The 21,800-nt window shown below is 24.1% G+C and overlaps 1 long non-coding RNA gene across 1 annotated transcript; it reads left to right on the plus strand.

The window, feature by feature from the left end:
- The first annotated feature begins 9,257 nt into the window (after window positions 1–9,257).
- On the plus strand, window positions 9,258–11,938 carry LOC112708349 (uncharacterized). The gene is made up of 4 exons (XR_003156312.2): window positions 9,258–9,445; window positions 9,537–9,586; window positions 9,669–9,813; window positions 11,714–11,938. It is a non-coding gene; the product is annotated as an uncharacterized lncRNA (long non-coding RNA).
- The last annotated feature ends 9,862 nt before the right edge of the window (window positions 11,939–21,800 follow it).

The following is a 21,800-nucleotide window of genomic DNA, read 5'->3' on the forward strand; positions in this document are numbered from 1 at the left end:
TTTATTAATCAATTTTATAATAAAAATTAATATTTATTTGTTAAATTAAAAATAAAATATACAAATTGATAAAATATACTTTATATCAAAAATAAAAATAATATATCAAATAAACTTTATTAAATTATATTATTCATAATTTTTTTAGTACTCTTAGTAATCTTTTATTTATAATTCTATTATTAGTTATAGTTAGTTTTTTATTTATTTTGTCTTTTTTAGTAGGATCAATAATTTATATTATAATAAATTATAATAATAAATATAATATATAAGAATTACAATTATAAATTTTATCAAAGCAAAAAATAGGAAAATTTCATATAAAAAGACAGAGGAAAAGAACTCATATAAAAAACAATAAAAATTTTATTAATGGGTTGCCAGGCGGGATTCGAACCTTGCTTAAGCAGACTAATGAGCTAACTACTAGATCAACCCAACTTGATTATTCTGTTATGTATGCATTAAGTTTGAATTGAGTCTTCCTTCTAATCTACTTTCAGTGTTTACAGAAAAAACACATTTATATGCATATGACAAATAAGCACATATTTAATTACCGATGAGTCATAAATTATTTTATTATTGAAAAAAATAAAAACACCAACTTTGAGACCCTGTTGCTATTAAATATCAATTAATAGAAGCAGAAAAGCAAAACTAAAGAGTTCTTGCCTCTTACTTCTTCTTTGTGAGCAGAGAGAGAAAAGTACCATATCTTGTTTGATGGAAGAACAGAGTCCAAACTCTACAACAGAGTATATGATGGTGAAGCTGCAGGAACTTCGAGCAGATTTAGAGAACGACATGATGCAAATTCCGTTGGAAGAAGAAATGGTACAAAAGTTCATGCAAGACCTCTATAAGGAGATCAATACAAAAACTACAATTGCATGCTCCGCTAATCCCACGCCACCAGTGCTGCCACAGAATGACATTTTCATCCCCCTTCTTAACGAGGATCAAGAAAAGAACATAGAGCACTTTGAAGCTGATTTTGATGACGAGTGGCTGTCAAAAGTTCTTGTTTGGTGCCAGATTGTGGACAATAGTGAGTGGTTTTGAGTTCAACTCCATCATGATATGATTATGATAGATGTATCAAGATGTATCAGATGCTTTCTACGATAGTGTTTGTTTCTACTTGTATGTATACTTGCATGTATGCCAGTGTTAATTAATATTAATAATTAAGTATCTTGTCAAGTGTGAACTATTAGTAGTAAATTAAAAGTATAATTTGGATGTAAATGTCATATATATATAATTAAGTTGTGTTCGTTTGTTGTTTCTTTCTTTTAGCTTTGCCTACTCTTTTATCTTACTATTTTTTCTTTTACTTTCAATCAACCATCAAAACTTAGAAGTAAATGCAACAGAGTGTATTATAAGATATTTGCCATAAATAGTTCATATGTTGTGAAATGGAAAATTATATTTGTCAAATTGTTGTTGTAGTTACTTTGTATTATAAGATATCTCAAGTCTCGTGAAGAAAGGAAAAAAATCCTACCAATTTAGTCTTAAAAAGTTAGGATGTCCCTCATACATTGTATGAGGCATGCATGGCTTTGTATAAAAAAAATAAAAATATTTTAAGAGTACAACTCTTATTATTTGAAAGTTGATTATATATTCAACTGTATAAAGAGATTTTTAATATAACTATTTTTAAGAATATAATTAAAATTTATTAAACTTATTATAATATTATTAGTAGGTATTTTTATTTTTAATAAATAAATAATATATTTTGGATTTAAATATTATATCCTTTAAAAAAAATGAATTCTTTCATCAATTAATAAAGTCTTCAATTTTTATAGAATAGATAATTTTGATATTTTCAATAATTAATTACACTAAGTTGGATAGTAAAAATCTTTAATAATTGATTTGTACTTATTAAGTCAGATCAAATTACACTTACCAAATAGTACATCTCTGTATAGGTGAGATAAATTAATAGAAGCACAAGAATATTAACAAATCTTTCAAGTTTCGTAGATGAAGCAAATTCTTGTCCGGTCAACTCATAGAAACAATTTTTTGCTTGCTCTTTACTTTGTATGTAGTTGACTAGTGTCCAAATTTTTTTTAAAGAAAGGAGCTCAATTCAACATTATGGAATATATATAGTTCAATCTAAATGCAAACAAAAATAAAAGAAATTAGTCTTAATAAATACAAACATCTTATGTCAACTAACACAATCACAAATAAAAAAAAATACCACAAAGAATTAAAGATTTTTATCTACTATCATCTTTAATATTATCATCCATGGCCTATAGAATCATTGACGCTCTTAGCTGTGCACTGAATATATACCAATACTGAGTACACAGAGTACACTACACCTATTTCCACTTTCAAGAATATTGAGTCTATTATTAAAGTAGTCATAAGAAAATCTTGTAAACAAAATTACATTTTTTTTCTTATATACTAACTTATATGTATATATCAAGACAATTAAAAATGATAAATCTTCTCTTAAATCAACTTTCTAAATGTTATAAATTTTTATTAAGGATTTACTTGGAGATATATGCAGCAACTATTTGCACAGGTTAATACCAACCGTAATAAGTAATAACATTATAGAATTCATTTGGAGATGGTTGAAGTCAATATCTTAACTTAGCTTTTATTTTTTAAAACACAAGTTGCTCGTTCACATTTTATTGCCACAAGTAAGTGTTAGTGGTTTATTTTAAAAATAGAGTTGTAAGTATTTTCTTTAGTTTGAGTTCAGCTCAAAGTTTAAAAGCATCTTGTTTTTTAAAGTTTTGGTTTTCACAACATACTAGAATACTTTATTAACATAGTTATAAAAAAATATTAAATAAAAATAGAAAATCAACTAGTATTGATTTAAATGTAGATTAATATGAAAAAAATGTTTATTGTCTAATATTTGTAATAATAAACAAAATATCTATTACTTTATATATTATATACAATATGTTATATAATATAGAAAATGAAGTATACAATATTTAAAAACTAATTAAAATTAATTTAAATAAATAAATTTTATTATTCAATTATCTCAATTAAAATTTTAATAATATAATTATATTTTCTTTATATATAATACTCTCAATAATATATATTTTAAAAATATAAAATATTTTAAAAAATATATTTTTATTATTATGTCTCTTTTATTTATATATAAAAAGTTATATTTTTTAAAAATATTTTTAGATGTCATTTCATTCATAATATTTTTGTAGTTTTTTATATATTCATTTTTATGTTTGATATATATATATATATATATACCAAGTTATAAATTTATGTTTTTTTATTTTGGCTCTCTCATTTATACGACATTTGTATCTAGTACGTGTTGATCATCCTGTACTAACATAAATGATAAAATACACATATATTTATATGTTCAGCACTGCGTTCTTTTGTATTGTATTCTAGAATAGTTTACTTTTGTATCAGATGCGTTTACGGAAAGTTACAAAAGTTACAGGATATTAAATGTCAGCGTAGCATGTTGCATGCATTATTGTCTGCAGTACAAGTGTAACCGTGCATGTCATGTAATAATCTAATATTAATTTTAAAGCTTTTCATATAATTATTATCAACAATTTATTCTAAACTATGCTAATGTATTATGTTTTTGAATTTTACTATGATAAATTTTTACCATAAAACATAAACTTTAAATATTGATTTTTATTTTTTTATCATCTTATTAATTAATATAATAAAAAAAGTCTATCTTACAAAAAATAAGTTACTAATAAAAATTTATATATATATATAAGTACAAATATTTATTTTTATTCATGATTTATATAAAAAAAATTCTCTAAAGTCAATAAAATTATAAATTAATTATTATTGATTTGTAACTTATATTATGAGTAAATTTGCCGTCTTAATTTAAAAATAATTAAATTTTTATTTTTGTATTTAATTAACTTCTTTACTTTAGAAGTTTAATCTTATATGTCATGTTTTCAATAACAATGGATATTGGATACTAACATATAATATGATAATTATAAAATAAATGACTATTTAAATAACAGTGAGTATTAATAAATATTATTGATGAAAGAAATAATACAAACAAAGACTACACTATTATAATGTAAAAAAAAAAAATTAATTGGACGAACTTTGATTCATTAAGATTTTTTTCTCTTTCATTTGAAATAAAAGAAATTATATTTTGTTAATCCATCTCCTTTGTTATAGTCCATCATCAATATCTTTTTCAAATTCAATTGATATAATCAATTATATGCATCTTCTTTGATTCTTATCTTTTCTAATTTTAGTACTCACAAATAACTTGCTAATCATCTTAATATATCTTTTTTTTCTATTTATTACTTTTTTTTTGTGCAAAAAAAATTCTCTCCGTCACATATTTATATATTAAGAATACTTTCTAAGATTTTTTCTTGAAGGGAGAGAAGAGAATAACCTATATATACACACACTAATACTTGTTTTATCCAAATCTAACATAAATTTGCATTCTACTCAATTTTACTACAAATTGAGAAATAGAGCACTACAATTTAACATAAAGCTTTTGCTTAAATTCTTCAATATCGTTTTATTACTACAGTATTTTAAATATCATTTTGTTACTTAAAGGATAAAGGGGGAGTATAACACACTAAAATTCCTCTCTTAAATTGAAATTCAAGAACAAAAACCTAAAAAAAATATATCAATCTGTAAAAACATAGATCTCTTTGTTAGTAAAATTGTTGAAACCTCTTTTCAATAGCATTTGAATAAGACTACAACCCTTTTGACACTGTAGTCTGTGTCCCATAATTTTATATTAGCCAACATCTATATGGTGGCCAAGTTAACGGTGGCTAAATAACTACAAATTGATTGACAAATATAGCAGTGACATTTGATAATGGAAAAAGGCCGATTAAAAATTTCAGTTATGTACAAATTTTATTTATGATTAATTGAAGGAATGCATTCCACCTAAACACATGGATAAGACAAATTTTAGGACAAAGCAAACGGAAAACGGGAAGAATTAACAGAACGATGGAGGTGTGGTACAAGATGGAGGCAATAGCGGAAAAAAAGGGGAAAAAATTGGATATTGGGTAAATGAAAGCAATTTCATTGAGGAAGAGACGGAGAGGCAGATAGGTCATAGGTGGCGGTGGCCATGAATACCAATTGCTGGAACCATAATAAGAAGCCCCGTGGAATCAAAGACTGCATTCGGTTCCTGTAGCTCCAGGTAGAAGAAGACATTTCTTACGGACTCGAGGCTAGTGCTTGTAGCGGCAAACCAAATCTGCCAGGCTGAATCCAAGAAGAGGAATTGTATGATTAGATGATGTTTCCCTTATTTTCCATCTCTTCTCTGTTAGTATATTATTGGTGAAAATTTATGTTCAATCAATTTTATGGAAATTGATGGTGAATATTAAGTTGATTTTAGGTAAAATTGATATATGAGAGTTGTTAGATAAAAATTTAGTCAAATCAGTTAAATTATCTAACGATTTTTAGGTATCAATTTTACGTAAAATTAATTATATTTAAATTTTTATTAAAATTAATAATTAAAAATTATTAAATAATTCAACTAATTTAATTAAATTTTTATTTAATAATTTTTAACTATCAATTTTATGTAAAATTAATTACACTTCAATTTTCAACTATATTATTTGGTTAATGTGGAGATTAGAAACCAAAACCACAAAACAAAAAGTATTTACTGTATCAATCAAAAACATGGTCAGCAAGCATTCTATCTTCTACGTTTTTTTTATTGTGACTCGTCAGTCACTTGTAGTCACCTTTTATATTTTTTCCATTTACTCAATTGTTATTATTTAGGGTAAAACAGTTATATACACTAAACCAATAACAATATATATAAATCACCCAAGTTAAATAACGTTACATAAATATTTCAAATTATATTTTTATATAAAAATCAAATTAAAATAATTTAAATTATATAATATAATAATAAATCGAAAGATTTGAATTACATAGGAGCATTGTTTGAAATATAAATAGGATTTGTTAAATTTAAATTAGTATGGAACTAATTCGATTTATTACTTATAACAAATTATTGATTTACTATTTTTAAGTTAATTATTTAGTTATTTTATATTAATTTTAAAACATAAATGTCAATAAAAAAGTATCTCCTATTTGGATTCAAATAAAATATCAAAAAATCAAAAATGAATAAAAATAGAAATTCAGCTTTTGTATTTTCGTTTAAATTTCAAAAAATTTACATTTTTATAAACTTATGAATTTAAAACAGAACATTCAACGATTTTTAAAATTTTATTAAAAATTATCCTTTAACTTATTAGCGTATAAAAAATTATTAACAATATTTTTGATGCTGAAAAAGTTAATATAAAATATAACCCTCCAAAATAGTTATAAGAGTTAAAACTTGAATTTTTGTCAGAATCAGAAATAACAGATAGTTATAAATTATAAAATGACCAACTATATTTATACAATATGTAATTTGACCAACTATATTTATATTGTATTTTAATTATTTCTCAAATTACATATTATATAAATATAGTTGGTCATTTTATAATTTATAACTATCTGTTATTTCTAACTCTTAAAAAAATTTAAATTTTAATTCCTATGCCACATTAGAAGACTATACTTTATATTAACTTTTTTAATATCAAAAGTCCGGGTAATAATTTTTTAAATGCTAATAAGTCAAATGATACTTTTTAATGGATTTTAGAAATCGTTTAATGTTCTGTTTTACATTCATAAATTTAAAAAATGTAAAGTTTCTGAAATTTGAACTAAAATATAAAAGTTGAATTTTTATTCTTATTCATTTTGATTTTTTTGATATTTAATTTTAATCCAAATGGAGTACTTCTTTATTGACATTTCAATTTAATTCAAGAAATTTATACTACAAAATTTATAAAAAAAACACCAACCTAGTTGAATTACAAATTAAAATAATAAAAATAAAGGTAAAAAATAGGAAAAACCTTAAAATATGATTACAATTTCATTAGTATTTTGAGCAACATTACATAAAATATTGTGTCGAAGAGACACATAAGATAAGTAATATCTAATTAAAATAACAAAACCCTATTTAATTAAAAATAACATAAAATTAAAAGCCCGGTTAAAATAACGTAATAGTTATTGGCCATTATTGCATTAAAGAAAATTCAATTTATTTTGGTAACAGAAAAATTCAATTATTTTATTATTAAATGCCATTGCTAAAACCTAAAAGTAAGAGTTGCAACATGGGTCAGCCTGACGCGCTCCACTGAGCGAGCCAAACTTATCCCATTTCATTTTGTATTGTGGGTTCAAAATAGCAGTTCATACTATCTTTTGACAAGTTGGCCCATTTCTTGTTGAATTTTTAATAATAAAATTCTAAAATCCAAAATTTTATAGAAATATGAAGTGATTGAGTAATTAAAAAAAAAATTAAATTATCGTTTTTTTTTTAACGTTTGTGTAGATCTTAAAATTGTCCTAACATTTAAATCGTTTATTTAACTCTCTAATATTTTAAAATTGTCCTACTTTAGAGTCATGCCAGCTAATGCACCTGCGTGGGAGTGATTTGGACTTTGTTAATAATCTGTTACAAGTAGTAAATCGAATCAAGTTGATTCGATTTATATTGTTCCATACTAATTCGAATCACAATGATTCAATTTATACTTTAAACAAAGCTCTCATGTGATTCAAATCAATGTGTTTTGATTTATTATTATATTGTATAATTTAAATTAATTTAATTCGATTTATATAGAAGTATGATTTGAGATATTCATGTAACGTTATTTGATTTGAGTGATTTATGTAATATTGGCATTAGTTTGGTTTATATGAGAGTTTTATCATATTATCTATGGTGCTTCTGTTTATACATAAATTTTAGAAGGATGAAAAAAATTAAAACAAAAAAGTTTAAATAATACGAAAAGATGGAGGGTACTTTTAATTCAAAAAATTTATACTAAAAAGTTTATATAAAACACCAAACTAGTTGAATTACAAATTAAAATAATAAAAATAAAAGTAAAAAATAGAAAAAATCTTAAAATATGATTACAATTTTATTAGTATTTTGAGCAACATTACACAATATATTGTGTCAAAGAGACACATAAAATAAGCAATATTTAATTAAAATAACAAAATTTTAATTAATTAAAAAATAACATAAAATCAAAAGCTTCGTTAAAATAACGTAAGAGTTATTGGCAATTATTGCAATAAATAAAATTTAATTTTTTTTGTAATGAAAAAATTCAATTATTTTGTTGTAACATGTCATTGCTAAAATTTAAAACTAGGAGTTACAACATGAGTTAGTCTGCCTCACTCCATTGATGTCTGCTATTAAGCTAGCCAAATTCATTCCATTTCATTTTGTATTGTGTGTTTAAAATAGCAGCCCATAATATCTTTTGACGAGTTGGCTCATTTCTTATTGAATTTTCAATAAATAAAATTCTAAAATCCAAAATCTTATAGAAATATGAAGTGGTCGAGTAGTTTTTTTAAAAAAAAAACTAAATTATCGTTTTTGTCCTTAACGTTTGTATAGGTCTTAAAGTTGTTCTAACATTTAAATCGTCTTATTTAACTCCTTAATATTTTAAAATCGTTCTACTTTTGAGTCATGCCAGCTGATGCACCTGTGTGGGAGTGATTTGGACTTTATCAATAATCTGTTACAAGTAGTGAATCGAATCAAGCTGATTCGATTTATATTGTTCCATACTAATTCGAATCACACTGATTCGATTTAGTACTATAGTGTATAATTTGAATTTAAACAATTCGATTTGTAAATACCGTAAAATTAACGAATAATTAGTCAATAAATTAATTTTTAATAAAATAAATTAGAAATGTGAATTTTATAGTTTAATAAGATAGAGCTAATTAAAATAAGAATTTTGACACTAATTTTAAAGAATTTGGCCCAAAATTGGGCCACGTAAAATTAACGAATAATTAGTCAATAAATTAACTTTTAATAAGATAAATTAGAAATGTGAATTTTATAGTTTAATAAGATAGGTTAATTAAAATAAGAATTTTGACACTAATTCTAAAAAATATAGCCCAAAATTGGGCCAACGAGTTAAATCGGTTGAATTGGATCCATATTGGACCCCCAAGGCCCAACCCAATACCCATTAAATAAAAAGAGCTTCAACTATTGTCCCTTCCCTCAAAGGGAAACACGCTGGAACTTGACAAAAAGGCGGAAGGTTACGGTGAGAAGAGGAGAAGGAAAAACCTAATTACCTCCAATCTTCAATTGCTTATATCTTTCAATTTAGAACTCTAATTGACGAGTCGTCAGTAGTCATGCCTTTGTCTCGGAATTCACTACGAAACCCATATAACAAAGTTATTGGTAAGCCTCACTTTTATTCTCGGTTGTTCACTCTTCAATTTCGGAATTCTTGAATTTTGGTATTGAGATTTTGTGTAATTTCGATGTTTAGGATCAAATTAACTTGGTGGACTTGCCGAATTTTGTCCCAATTTTCTGTTGGTAAGGTTAACAATCTCAGCCCTTGTGAAATTGTGTATATAGCAAATCCTATTTTGATTTAGTAGTGTTTATATGATACTAGATTGATTTATGTATTTTGAGAGCAAATTGGTGGTATTAAAAACTTGAAGTTCACTTTCGGGGATGAAAAATATATTTGGTGAGGTCTAGGAGCTTGGGTATCGAGGGCTTGTGGTGCCTTGTGGCTTAGGAAGAAATCGACCAAGGTATGATTTTGATTTCTTGTATTTAATATATAATGTCTTGTGAAAATTTAGGTTAGATGACTTAGGATAAGTTGGATTGAGACTGTTGATGGTGGATATGTTAAGGTTAATAATTTTAATGTTATTATTGGAAATGTTAGAAGAATTTGTATGCAAGATTGAGGTATGATTGATTTTGGTAGAAGGTGAGATTGTGATGCTAAATTGGTATGTTGTGGTGTTGTTTATGTGTATAGAAAGTTGATATCTTTTGGTGAAAATAGAGGTTTATGAATTTTTGTGAAAATCTAATTTTTAGCCGAACTTCGGCGAGTCATAACTTGGCTTCTGAACTTTCAAATTATTTTAAACTTGTTTCATATAAAAATTGGGTTCGTGATGTTTACGCCATTCGAAGAACGGATGAAAAATGTTTTAAAATGAGAAAGTTATGTGCATCAGAAGATCGATATGTAAAATTGAAATTCTGCAGACTTAACCATTTTTTGACTAATCTGCAATGCATCCGTACGCAAACCCGTCCATACGCGGACGAGGTAATGCGTACGCGTGATGGGCAAATTGCACTCTCACACGTGTCCGTCCTTGTTTCAGCAAACATGAATTTTGTGTTTTAAAACTTAATTTCAAACCTCTAAACTATTATTTTTACTCTTTTAGCCCCTAGATTTTAGTGGTATGCCTAGTATTGAGATGAAGTTAGGAAAATGTTGTAACTTGGAGATGAAGAAAGCTTGAGAAGTGACGAATTAGGTATGAGGAGGTCGGGTTTATATATATATATATATATATATATATATATATATATATATATATATGAAATTGGCTAAAGAAAGGAACAAACATTGTATCTGAGCACTCTTTCTTGAAAGTGTGACCCTAGGAGATGGTGGAAGGTGAGGATCCCCTTCTTTGTTCTTCCGGGTATTGTAAAATCACCGCCAGTGAAATGGTGGAGGTTAGGATCCCCTCCTTTGTTATTCTTGAGCATATGTGAACGTACTTCCTGGGTAGACGTAAGGGTTGTGGTTTCGTCCCACTTGCTCCAAGTTGGTTAGTACAGAGGCTCCCTGGGTAGATGCAAGGATTGTGGTTTCGCCCCACTTGCTTCGGGTTATGATGAGTTATGTATAAAAGTGTAAATATATTATGTATAAGTAATGCTATGGCCATATTGAATAATTATAAAATGTTTATGAATGAATATGAAATAATTTTCTGATATACGAGTTTTCTTGGGTAAAGTACCGTGTCTTACCACCGTGTGTTTTAAATTGAGATTCGATACTCTGTTGACCCTACAACATAAGAGTGACCGAAAACTTATAAATTCTCGAGAAATATATCCCCCAATGAGCAAATTTATATATATGAATGAGAAAAAAACTATGCATAGACTCTTGGGGATGCGCGTCGAGGGACAGTCCAGGGTTTAGCAGCCGGACTTATCAGGTTGGCTTGATAACTGACAGATGAGACTCATCAGCCATAGGGCAGGCATGCATCATATGCATATTGTTTAAATTGCCTGTTTGTGCATTATTTGGGAATGCCTAAGTGAACTTACCATGTTAATTGTTATATTTGCTACTTGAAGTACTTATATTCTATCCGTGTTTGTTATTGTATGCTTGGTTGTCTGTGCGGTTCTCTGGTGTTGGAGGATTGGAGGAAAGGAGGAGGATTGAGGGTTAGGTTTGAGTTTTAGATGAGATTGAAACCTTTAGAGAACCACCCTGACTTATGGTTTCTGTTTTAGTTCTTTAAGCTTTATAATATGAGTGTCGGTGTTCTAAGATTGCCCCTGACTTTTCCAAGACCTTATATCTTATGTATGCGGCATCTTTATCATGCTAAGAACTCCCGTTTCTCATTCCATACGAATATTTGTGTTTTTCAGATGCAGATCGAGAGGCACCTCGCTAGGCATCTGGAGTTCTCTACAATGAAGTGGGGTTTTAGGATTTGATATTTTGTTCCATTTTGTTATATATATACATACATACATTATGCTTTACTGTTGCACCTCATAGAGGTTTATGGAGAACTAGAATTACTTTTATGTATTTTTGGATTATAGTTTCTTATATGTATTTATATGACTATTCTCTGGCCAGTCTTACTTTCACAAGTTGAGTTCAGAGCTTGATATTTTGTACTCTTTACCCTCTACTCTTGCTTTTATGTTTATGAACCTTAGTTTTTTTTCGTACGTAAGTAACCTTATATCCTGAGCGTTGCGCTTTTAATTTTGTGATTTTGCTTTAGTTATTCCTTCAAGGCTCCTCGTATACTACACTCTTTCAATTATATATATATATATATATATATATATATATATATATATATATATATATATATATATATTTATTTTAGATGTCGTAATACCACACCACCTCTATCTTACGACTTAAGTATAAAGTTCTGTGTAGTAGGGTGTGACATAATTTATACTTCAAACAATGCTCCTATGTGATTTGAATCAATGTGTTTCAATTTACTACTATATTGTATAATTCAAATTAATTTAATTCGATTTATATAGAAGTATATAATTTGAGATATTCATATAATGTTATTTGATTTGGATAATTTATGTAATATTGACATTGGTTTGGTTTATATAAGTATTTTATCCTTTTATCTATGGTGCTTCTATTTATACATAAAATTTAGAAGGATGAGAAAAATTAAAAGGAAAAAAGTTTAAATAATACGAAAAGATGGATGGCACTTTCAATTCAAGAAATTTATACTACAAAATTTATATAAAACACCAAACTAGTTGAATTACAAATTAAAATAATAAAAATAAAGATAAAAAAAGGAGAAACCTTAAAATATCATTACAATTTTATTAGTATTTTGAGCAATATTACACAAAATATTATGTCAAAGAGACATGGAAGATAAGCAATATCTAATTAAAATAACAAAATCCAAATTAATTAAAACATAACATAAAATCAAAAGCCTCGTTAAAATAACATAATAGTTATTGGCCATTATTGCATTAAAGAAAATTCAATTTTTTTTTGTAACGGAAAAATTCTATTATTTTGTTGTTACATGCCATTGCTAAAACTTAGAAGTAGGAGTTGCAACACGAGTTAGCATGCCGCGCTTCACTGTCTGCCATTAAGCGAGCCAAACTCATCCCATTTCATTTTGTATTGTGGGTTCAAAATAGCATCCTATAATATCTTTTGATGAGTTTGCCTATTTTTTATTGAATTTTTAATAAATAAAATTCTAAAATCTAAAATCTTATAAAAATATGAAGTGGTTAAGTAAATTTTTTTTTAAACTAAATTATTGTTTTTATCCTTAACGTTTGTGTAGATTTTAAAGTTGTCCTAACATTTAAATCGTTTTATTTAACTTCCTAATATTTTAAAATCTTCTTACTTTAGAGTCATGCCAGTTGATGCACATATGTGGGAGTGATTTAGGCGTTGTCAATAATCTGCTACAAGCAGTAAATCAAATCAAGTTGATTCAATTTATATTGTTCCATACTAATTCGAATCACACTGATTTGATTTAGTACTATAGTGTATAATTTGAATTTAATCAATTCGATTTATACTTTAAACAATACTCTGATGTAATTCGAATAAATGTGTTTCGATTTACTACTATATTTTATAATTCGAATTAATTTAATTCGATTTACATAGAAGTATAATTTGAGATATTCATATAACGTTATTTGATTGAGAAATTCTTCGCATACAAGCGATTAATGCTTGTAAACCTTACAAGTCCAATTAAAACTAACGCTCAAAACGCGCTTCGAACCGTTCTTCTTCCTCTTCATCTTCTCCTTCTTTTTTTCTTTTTTTTTCTTTCCTTCTCTTTCTCTTTCTTCTTTTTGCTGCACGTTCTTCTTTCTCTTACTCTTCTTCTTCTCCTTTTCTTTCATTTCTGTACGTTCTTCTTCCTCGTCTTCCTCTTCTTCTTCTTCATTTACGTGCTCTTCTCTCTATTTTCTCGTTTTTTTTTATTTTTCATGGTAAAATCTTTATGAAAGAAGAAGAAGCAGCAGAAGATGAGGAGGAGAAAGAGAAAGAGTTCTGAATTATGCATAAGATGTACTTCAACGAATTTTGGGTGTATTTTCTTAAATCCTTTGGGTGTAGTTTTGTAATCTTTTTGGTGTATTTCTATAATTCTTTGGGTGTATTCCTATAATCGTTTGGGTGAATTCCTGTAACCGTTTGGGTGTATTTCTGTAATCATTTGGGTGTATTTCTGTAATCGTTTGGGTGTATTTCTGAAGTTCCATTATCTTCAAAAGGATTACAGAAATACACCCAAAGGATTACGAAAATACACCCAAAGGATTTAAGAAATACACCCAAAATTCGTTGCATAATTCAGAACTCTTTCTCTTTCTCCTCCTCATCTTCTGCTGCTTCTTCTTCTTCAAAACGATTTCAAAGCTTGATTTCAGAAACCATGAAAATCGAAAAAAAAATGAAGAAGAGGAAGAGGAAGAGGAAGAGGAAAAACTTGATTTCAGAAACCATGAAAATCGAAAAAAAAAACGAAGAAGAAGAAGAAGAAGAAGAAGAATAAGAAGAGGAAGAGGAAGAGGAAGAGGAAGAGGAACCGTTCATAATACAGTGTAGTGCTTTGAAAACAGGAAACGGATGAATAACGCATTAAAAGACCCGTTAACAACTTGTAAGACTTGTAAGTCAAAAAGACTTGTATGTATAGCTGGCCTCTATTTGATTTGGGTGATTTATATAATATTGGTATTGGTTTGGTTTATATAAGTGTTTTACCATATTATCTATGGTGCTTCTATTTATACATAAAATTTAGAAGGATGAAAAAAATTAAAAAGAAAAAAGTTTAAATAATACGAAAAGATGGAGGGTACTTTCAATTCAAGAAATTTATACTACAAAATTTATATAAAACACCAAACTAGTTGAATTACAAATTAAAATAATAAAAATAAAGATAAAAAAATAGGAAAAACCTTAAAATATGATTACAACAAATGTAATTATCCGTGCCATATACGTAATAAGATTAAAATTATAATTTTAAATTATTTTTTAAAATTAATTTAAATTATAATAATTTGATTAATAAAAAATTAATATGTTATGCATTGTTTTTTTTTTAAAATTTAGTATTAATTGGATTAACTTTAAAATAATTATTAATTGATTTTAATAATCTACTTTCTTCAATAAATCAGACATATATATTGAATGTGATCATAAATAATATAGTAATAGTTAAATCTACCCACAAACATATTGGTTATTATCACACTCTAAAACAAATTAAATATAAAGACTATTAGCACGCACTTATAAATCTATAAAATTGCACTGTCTTTAATTCGTGTAAGGGTTTATTTATCAAATAAACTTAAAATATAAACAAAAAATATTTATAAAATGGACCTAGTATCACTTGAAAGAATCATGAAAAATAATCAACTTACCTTATCATCCATAAGTCGTGTTGTTCTTGTCAAATTTGGATGAGACTTTTCATAACCTTATAATTCTTGCCTTTATTTTTCAAACTTTTTCATTACATAATCTATCATAGGTAATACTGTTGATAGAATCGTAGTTAGTATCCTTTAGGTATGAAAAATAATAAACAGAATAAGTTCTATGCCTGAGGTACGAATTTTCTAGATGATAAATAATTGTAACAATACACTATTAATCCTTATATATATATACGCACACTAATTATACACGGTAATAGTTAACAAATATTTTCAATATATATGTTATCGACATTAATTATATGCCAATATTTTTAGGAAAGAGCTAAAAGAGGAGATATATAAATATATATAATATTATTGCTATATAGGAAGTATACATAAATTGCTACATTTTTTTATTATGTTATACAACTTAAAATTATACTATTATATTATTATTAATCCTAGATACTTGCTATAATTATATCAAATTTAATTATGAATCTAAATAAATAAAATAGATAACATTCAATATTACTATAAATATAAAAAGTAAAATAATTAATAAAAAAATATGAGTAGAAAATAAAACATATTAATTAAAATTTAATTTGTTATCTAATTAATCTTGTATCCATACGATATAACTTTACAAAAATGTTATGAATCACAACCTTTTTTTTTTACAAAAAAGAAAAACACTATATGTAGCCTTTAGTAGTACAAAAAATAATTATAAAAATTAATTATTGATATTGATATTAATCATAATTGATTATTAATACTCTAATTTTTTAAAATATATTTTACCTATTTAAAATATAATGCATGTACCGTGTAGACTTTATTATTATTATTATTATTATTATTATTATTATTATTATTATTATTATTATTATTATTATTATTATCCACTAATTGATATCAAATTAAATGGGTCACTATTAATGTGTGCATCAATTATCTCCTAATAAAATTATTATACTTGAATGAGAATTAGAACTATATCAATTAATATAATTAAAATGATTAAAAATATCGATGATTTATAAGTAGTTTAATAATACATTAAATATTAATTTGATATAATTATAATGAAGATATTTTCTTAAATTAATATAATCGTGCATTATTCATGAGCTAATTGTAATATAATTAAAATAAATTTATTTGAGAAAAAAATTCATGTATAATTTTCAAACATTATAATAATTTTTTTATTTATATATACGTATATATTAATTTTGTTAAATAATTATATATATATAAATAATTATATACATATACATAAATAAAAAATATATAAATTATATTTTGTTAAACTCCATGTTATCAGCTATTAAAAATATTTAAATCACATGTATTAATTTTTTTGTTATAATTATTTTGTTTTATATATATGATTATTTTTTATTCTACAGTTGTGCAATAATATTTTTTATAATATTATTGTTATATATGAAGCAGCTTTATATTACTATAATTATATCAAATTTAATTATAACTGTAAATAAATAAAATAAGAAACAATCAAAACTAATTTTTTTATAGTCAAAATTTACTGTAAATATAAAAAATAAAATCACTAATGATTAAAAATTTGAGTAGAAAATAAAAATCCATAAACTAAATTTAATTTGTTAACTAATTAATTTTATGTCCATATAATATTATTATTATTATATATTGATTAAAACTGTGAATACATACTAATAAAATTATTACATACAAATGAGAATTAGAACTATATCAATTATATTAATTATATAAATTCAAAATTATTATTATTATTATTATTATTATTATTATTATTATTATTATTATTATTATTATTGAGTAATGATGATAATTCATGTGATAATGAATATTACCTATAAAACATCTAAAATTATGTGACAATTATAATTCAAAAATTACTGTATATGAAGTCACGTGAATTATTATTATAATTATAATTGATATAATAATTGCTATAATTGCTACATATTCTCAATCTTATCGGTTGTATCAATTTAACTATATCAATTATATTCAAATTAGTAGTCAATTATTTTTATGAAAACTTTTGCTATAATTAAGTTATACTTATGAGATTATCTTGTATTAATCGTTATAATTAATTTAATAAAGATATTTATTAAGTATATATATTATCTATATTAATTATATGCCAATATTTGTAAGAATGAGTTTAAAAAAGTGATATATAAATATATATAATATTATTGTTATATAAAAAATAGATTTAAATAATCTATTAAATATTAATTTGATATAATTATAATAAAAATATTTTTCTAAAATAATATAATCATACATTATTCATGAGCTAATTATAATACAATTAAATGTATAATATTATTCTATATTATTTATTTATCGTCATGATTTGATTTGATTATTTTCTAGTTTATTTACTTACACAAATGATTAAAATATATAACATAACTATTGTAATTATTATAATTTTATGATATAATTATAATTAACATATTTTATCATAATTAAATATTAATTTGATATAATTATAATGAAAAAAGTTTTCTAAAATAATATAATCATATATTATTTATGAGCTAATTATAATACAATTAAAAATATTATTATATCATAATGTCTACTTACTATATTAATATAATATCAAAAGATACATGTTTCATTATTTTTTATAGATAAAATCGGATTTTATTGGCAACTAAATTGTGTTTAGGTCAACGAAAACTATATGTTTAGGTAGAGATTTTTTGTCAAATATAATGAAAATACAAATAAAGAAATAAAGGATAAAAATAAACTTAAATAATATATATGGCACCACTTCATTTTATTAATTATTAAATTATTTAAAAATAGTACATCCACAAAAAATACTCATAATATATAAATTAAGGCAATAATTTAAAATTTTTTAATTATAATTTAATCAAATACTAATATTAAAACCAAATTACTTAAACAATATTGAATCTATTATAGTTCTTAGTCACGTATAGTATAGAGTCATTCTCGTAATGATAACCAACTGAAATAACATCGTAAATATCAACATTTAGAATTCGTGCAAATTCAAACCATCCTCTTGTTAAATAAGCTTCATCATCCGCTATCCATGCAATGCGGCAAGGTATAAAATTGCCACACCGAGAAACCAAACTAACCCTTATTCCTCTCAATGGCATTGCAAGCATGCAAAAGAAAGCTGGTAATTTCTGAAAAAAATCACAATAGGTTATAAAATTATTCTAATAATGAACAACTTAAAATAAGATAATTTAAATATATTACCAATCGTTGAAATTGCATATCCGAGTTTGTCACGAATTTAGTAAAACTGAACTTAAATTGAGAGAATTCAATCTCATTACGTGCTCCACTTTGAAGATTTTCGGGCAGACGTAAAAAGCATGGAGGGGATGGAACTTAAACTTGCCCTATAAAATTCCGTGGATGCAATTTCTCAATAAAAAATCGAGCTCCTCCCAAGAAAGCTAACTTTAACCACATTTCATTAGGTTAGTCATAATAGGTAAGTAGATCCAATCATCCTTCGGTAAAGTAGAGATTATTGCCCCTTCTTTGAACGCTTACATCCATGTAGTTGGAACCTGAATCAGTGAAAACAACTCGATGAGGTATTTCATGGATGTGATGCATTTTAAACGATTGTGGTAAAAGACAATCGAACTGGAACATTAGACGATAAGAATAACTTAGACTAACAACAATTAATAAATTATTAAAAGAATAATATAATATAATGAGTATATGAAAAATATTATAAATTAAAAAATTATAAATTGTACCTTAAAAGGATTAACTTCAATAAAAAAACGAAGAGTACATTCTTATTCTATGAAGTAGTAAAAAAAATACTAAATATAAAATTATGAGCTGACTCTCAAATTTAGATTCATGTACTATAGAAAAATACTATTTATAGACCTTAGTAAAACAAAAATAAATATGTAAATTACTTATTATTAAGGCAATTTTTTATTATGTGTAGTAATTACGCATTATAATGATAAGTAGTTTAATAGTACATTAAATATTGATTTGATAATGAAGATATATTTCTAAATTAGTATAATTATATATTATTTATTAAATATTAATTATAATATAATATAATTATAATAAAGGTATTTTTTATAAAATAATTTAAAATAGGTGAAAAATTTCATTTGGAGAAAAAACGGACTTACGAGAGATCGACACGTCATCTTTATTAGTTGGGAAAAACTCAATTTTAATATATTAAGTAGATAGATTTTATTAGTATTTTGAGCAACATTACATAAAATATTATGTCAAAGAGACACGAAAGATAAGTAATATCAAATTAAAATAACAAAATCCCAATTAATTAAAAAATAACATAAAATCAAAAACCTCGTTAAAATAACGTAATAGTTATTGGCCATTATTGCTTTAAAGAAAATTCATTTTTTTTATAACGAAAAAAATTCAATTATTTTATTTTTGCATGCCATTTCTAAAACCTAAAAGTAGGAGTTGCAACGCGTGTTAGTCTGATGCACTTCACTGATGTCAGCTGTGAGCTAAACTCATTCCATTCCATTTTGTATTGTGGGTTCAAAATAGCAGCTTATAATATCTTTTGACGAGTTCACTCATTTTTTGTTACATTTTTAATAAATAAAATTCTAAAATCCAAAATCTTATAGAAATATGAAGTGGTTGAGTAGTTTTTATTAAAAAAAATTAAATTATCATTTTCATTTTCAATGTTTGTGTATGTCTTAAAATTGTTCTAATATTTAAATCATCTTATTTAACTTGTCCTAATTTAGAGTTGTGCCAACTGATGCATCTGCATAAGAGTGATTTGGGCTTTAGCATATACATATAAATTGTGTTAAGGTGATGTGATTTAAGTTAAAATAATGTAACTTTTGTTATCTTAGGACCATTTATATAAGTTGAGAAGCACAATTTTTTAGGACGATATTAAAAGAGTTTTATACGTAAATCATCCTAAGATGTGTGGTATTTAATATACTATCTAAAATTTATTATCCTAAAATGATTCATATGATATAAAATTCAAGAGAATAATATTTTGAAATTTCATTTAAAGAAATGTGATAAATTTGATTTTTTTTATTTTATTTAAATAAAAAATCTAAAAGATATGCGTATTTTTTATTTTTTTTTCTCTTTTTTATTCAAAAAATTTTAGAAAAATTAAAATAAATGTCAACAGTTTCATGTATTATATATATATAATATTTTAAATAAATTATACTTTTATAAACGTTTTAGTAAAAACTTGTATTATATAATAATATTTTTAACAAATAATTAATTAATAAAATTTTAATATAACAAATTTAATTATTTATTAAGTAAAATAAAATAAAATAGAATTATTTTATATTTTTATATTACAGTTTAAAATATTATTTTAATATAATTTTTTAATATTATAAAAATTTTATTACATAATAATTAATTTTAATAAAAAAATATTTATATTTTTTATTTATATATTTTATATTTATTATTTAAAAATAAAAAATTATAATTATCATTTAAAGTATTATATATTAAAAAATATATATTTATTTATATATTATTAATATCTAATATATTTTATATTTATTATAATTTATTAATTCTAATTTTATATTAATTTTTTATTTATATTTATTAAAATTTAATAATTTATAAAAATACAACATATTGAATATGTACAAAATTACCGTGCTTATTTAGACATATCCTAACTTTAATACCTTACCATAGTAGCCAAGCAAATACCAATAAAGTAATAGCTTAAATGACATAATTTTTCCATACTCAATTAAGAGATTACGAGTTTGAGCCTCCAATCTTCGATAAAAAGAATACCAATAAAGTAATATTTATCTGTACATGTTAACACATGTAAGTTTGAATATAATATTATGAACCAGCATAATTTGAACTAGTTTAAGAATCCCATAACCGAAACCATCAATTAAAAAAAAATTAACTACTAAAAATATTCTCAAATTATTTAAATATTAATAAAAATACACACAAATTTTACTATCAATAAAAATAATTTAAAAATACAATAAAAATATTTAACAATAAATATATATTTTAAAAAAATACTTTAGAGATTAAGTTTGTATATAATTTTTTATAAACATAATTAAAAAATAAGATAATATTATTCTTAAAATTTGTAATTTTTTTCTAAATATATATTTTTGTGATTTTTTAAAAATAATATTAGTTGTTAACAAAAATATTATAAAAAATATATTTAATGAAAAATCACCAAAATTTAAGGATAATAATATCTCATTTTCTAATAATGTTTACAAAAAATCACATCAAAATTCAATCTCTAATGTATTTTTTGAAAAATACATATTCAATGTTAGATAATCTTAAAAAAAACTAACAATAATTATGTATTTCTCAAAAAATACATTAGAGATTGAATTTTGATGCGATTTTTTGTAAGTATGATTAAAAAATAAAATATTATTATTCTTAAAATTTA

This window comes from Arachis hypogaea, chromosome 8 (genome assembly GCF_003086295.3).
Source record: "Arachis hypogaea cultivar Tifrunner chromosome 8, arahy.Tifrunner.gnm2.J5K5, whole genome shotgun sequence".
NCBI classification, from domain to species: domain Eukaryota; kingdom Viridiplantae; phylum Streptophyta; class Magnoliopsida; order Fabales; family Fabaceae; genus Arachis; species Arachis hypogaea.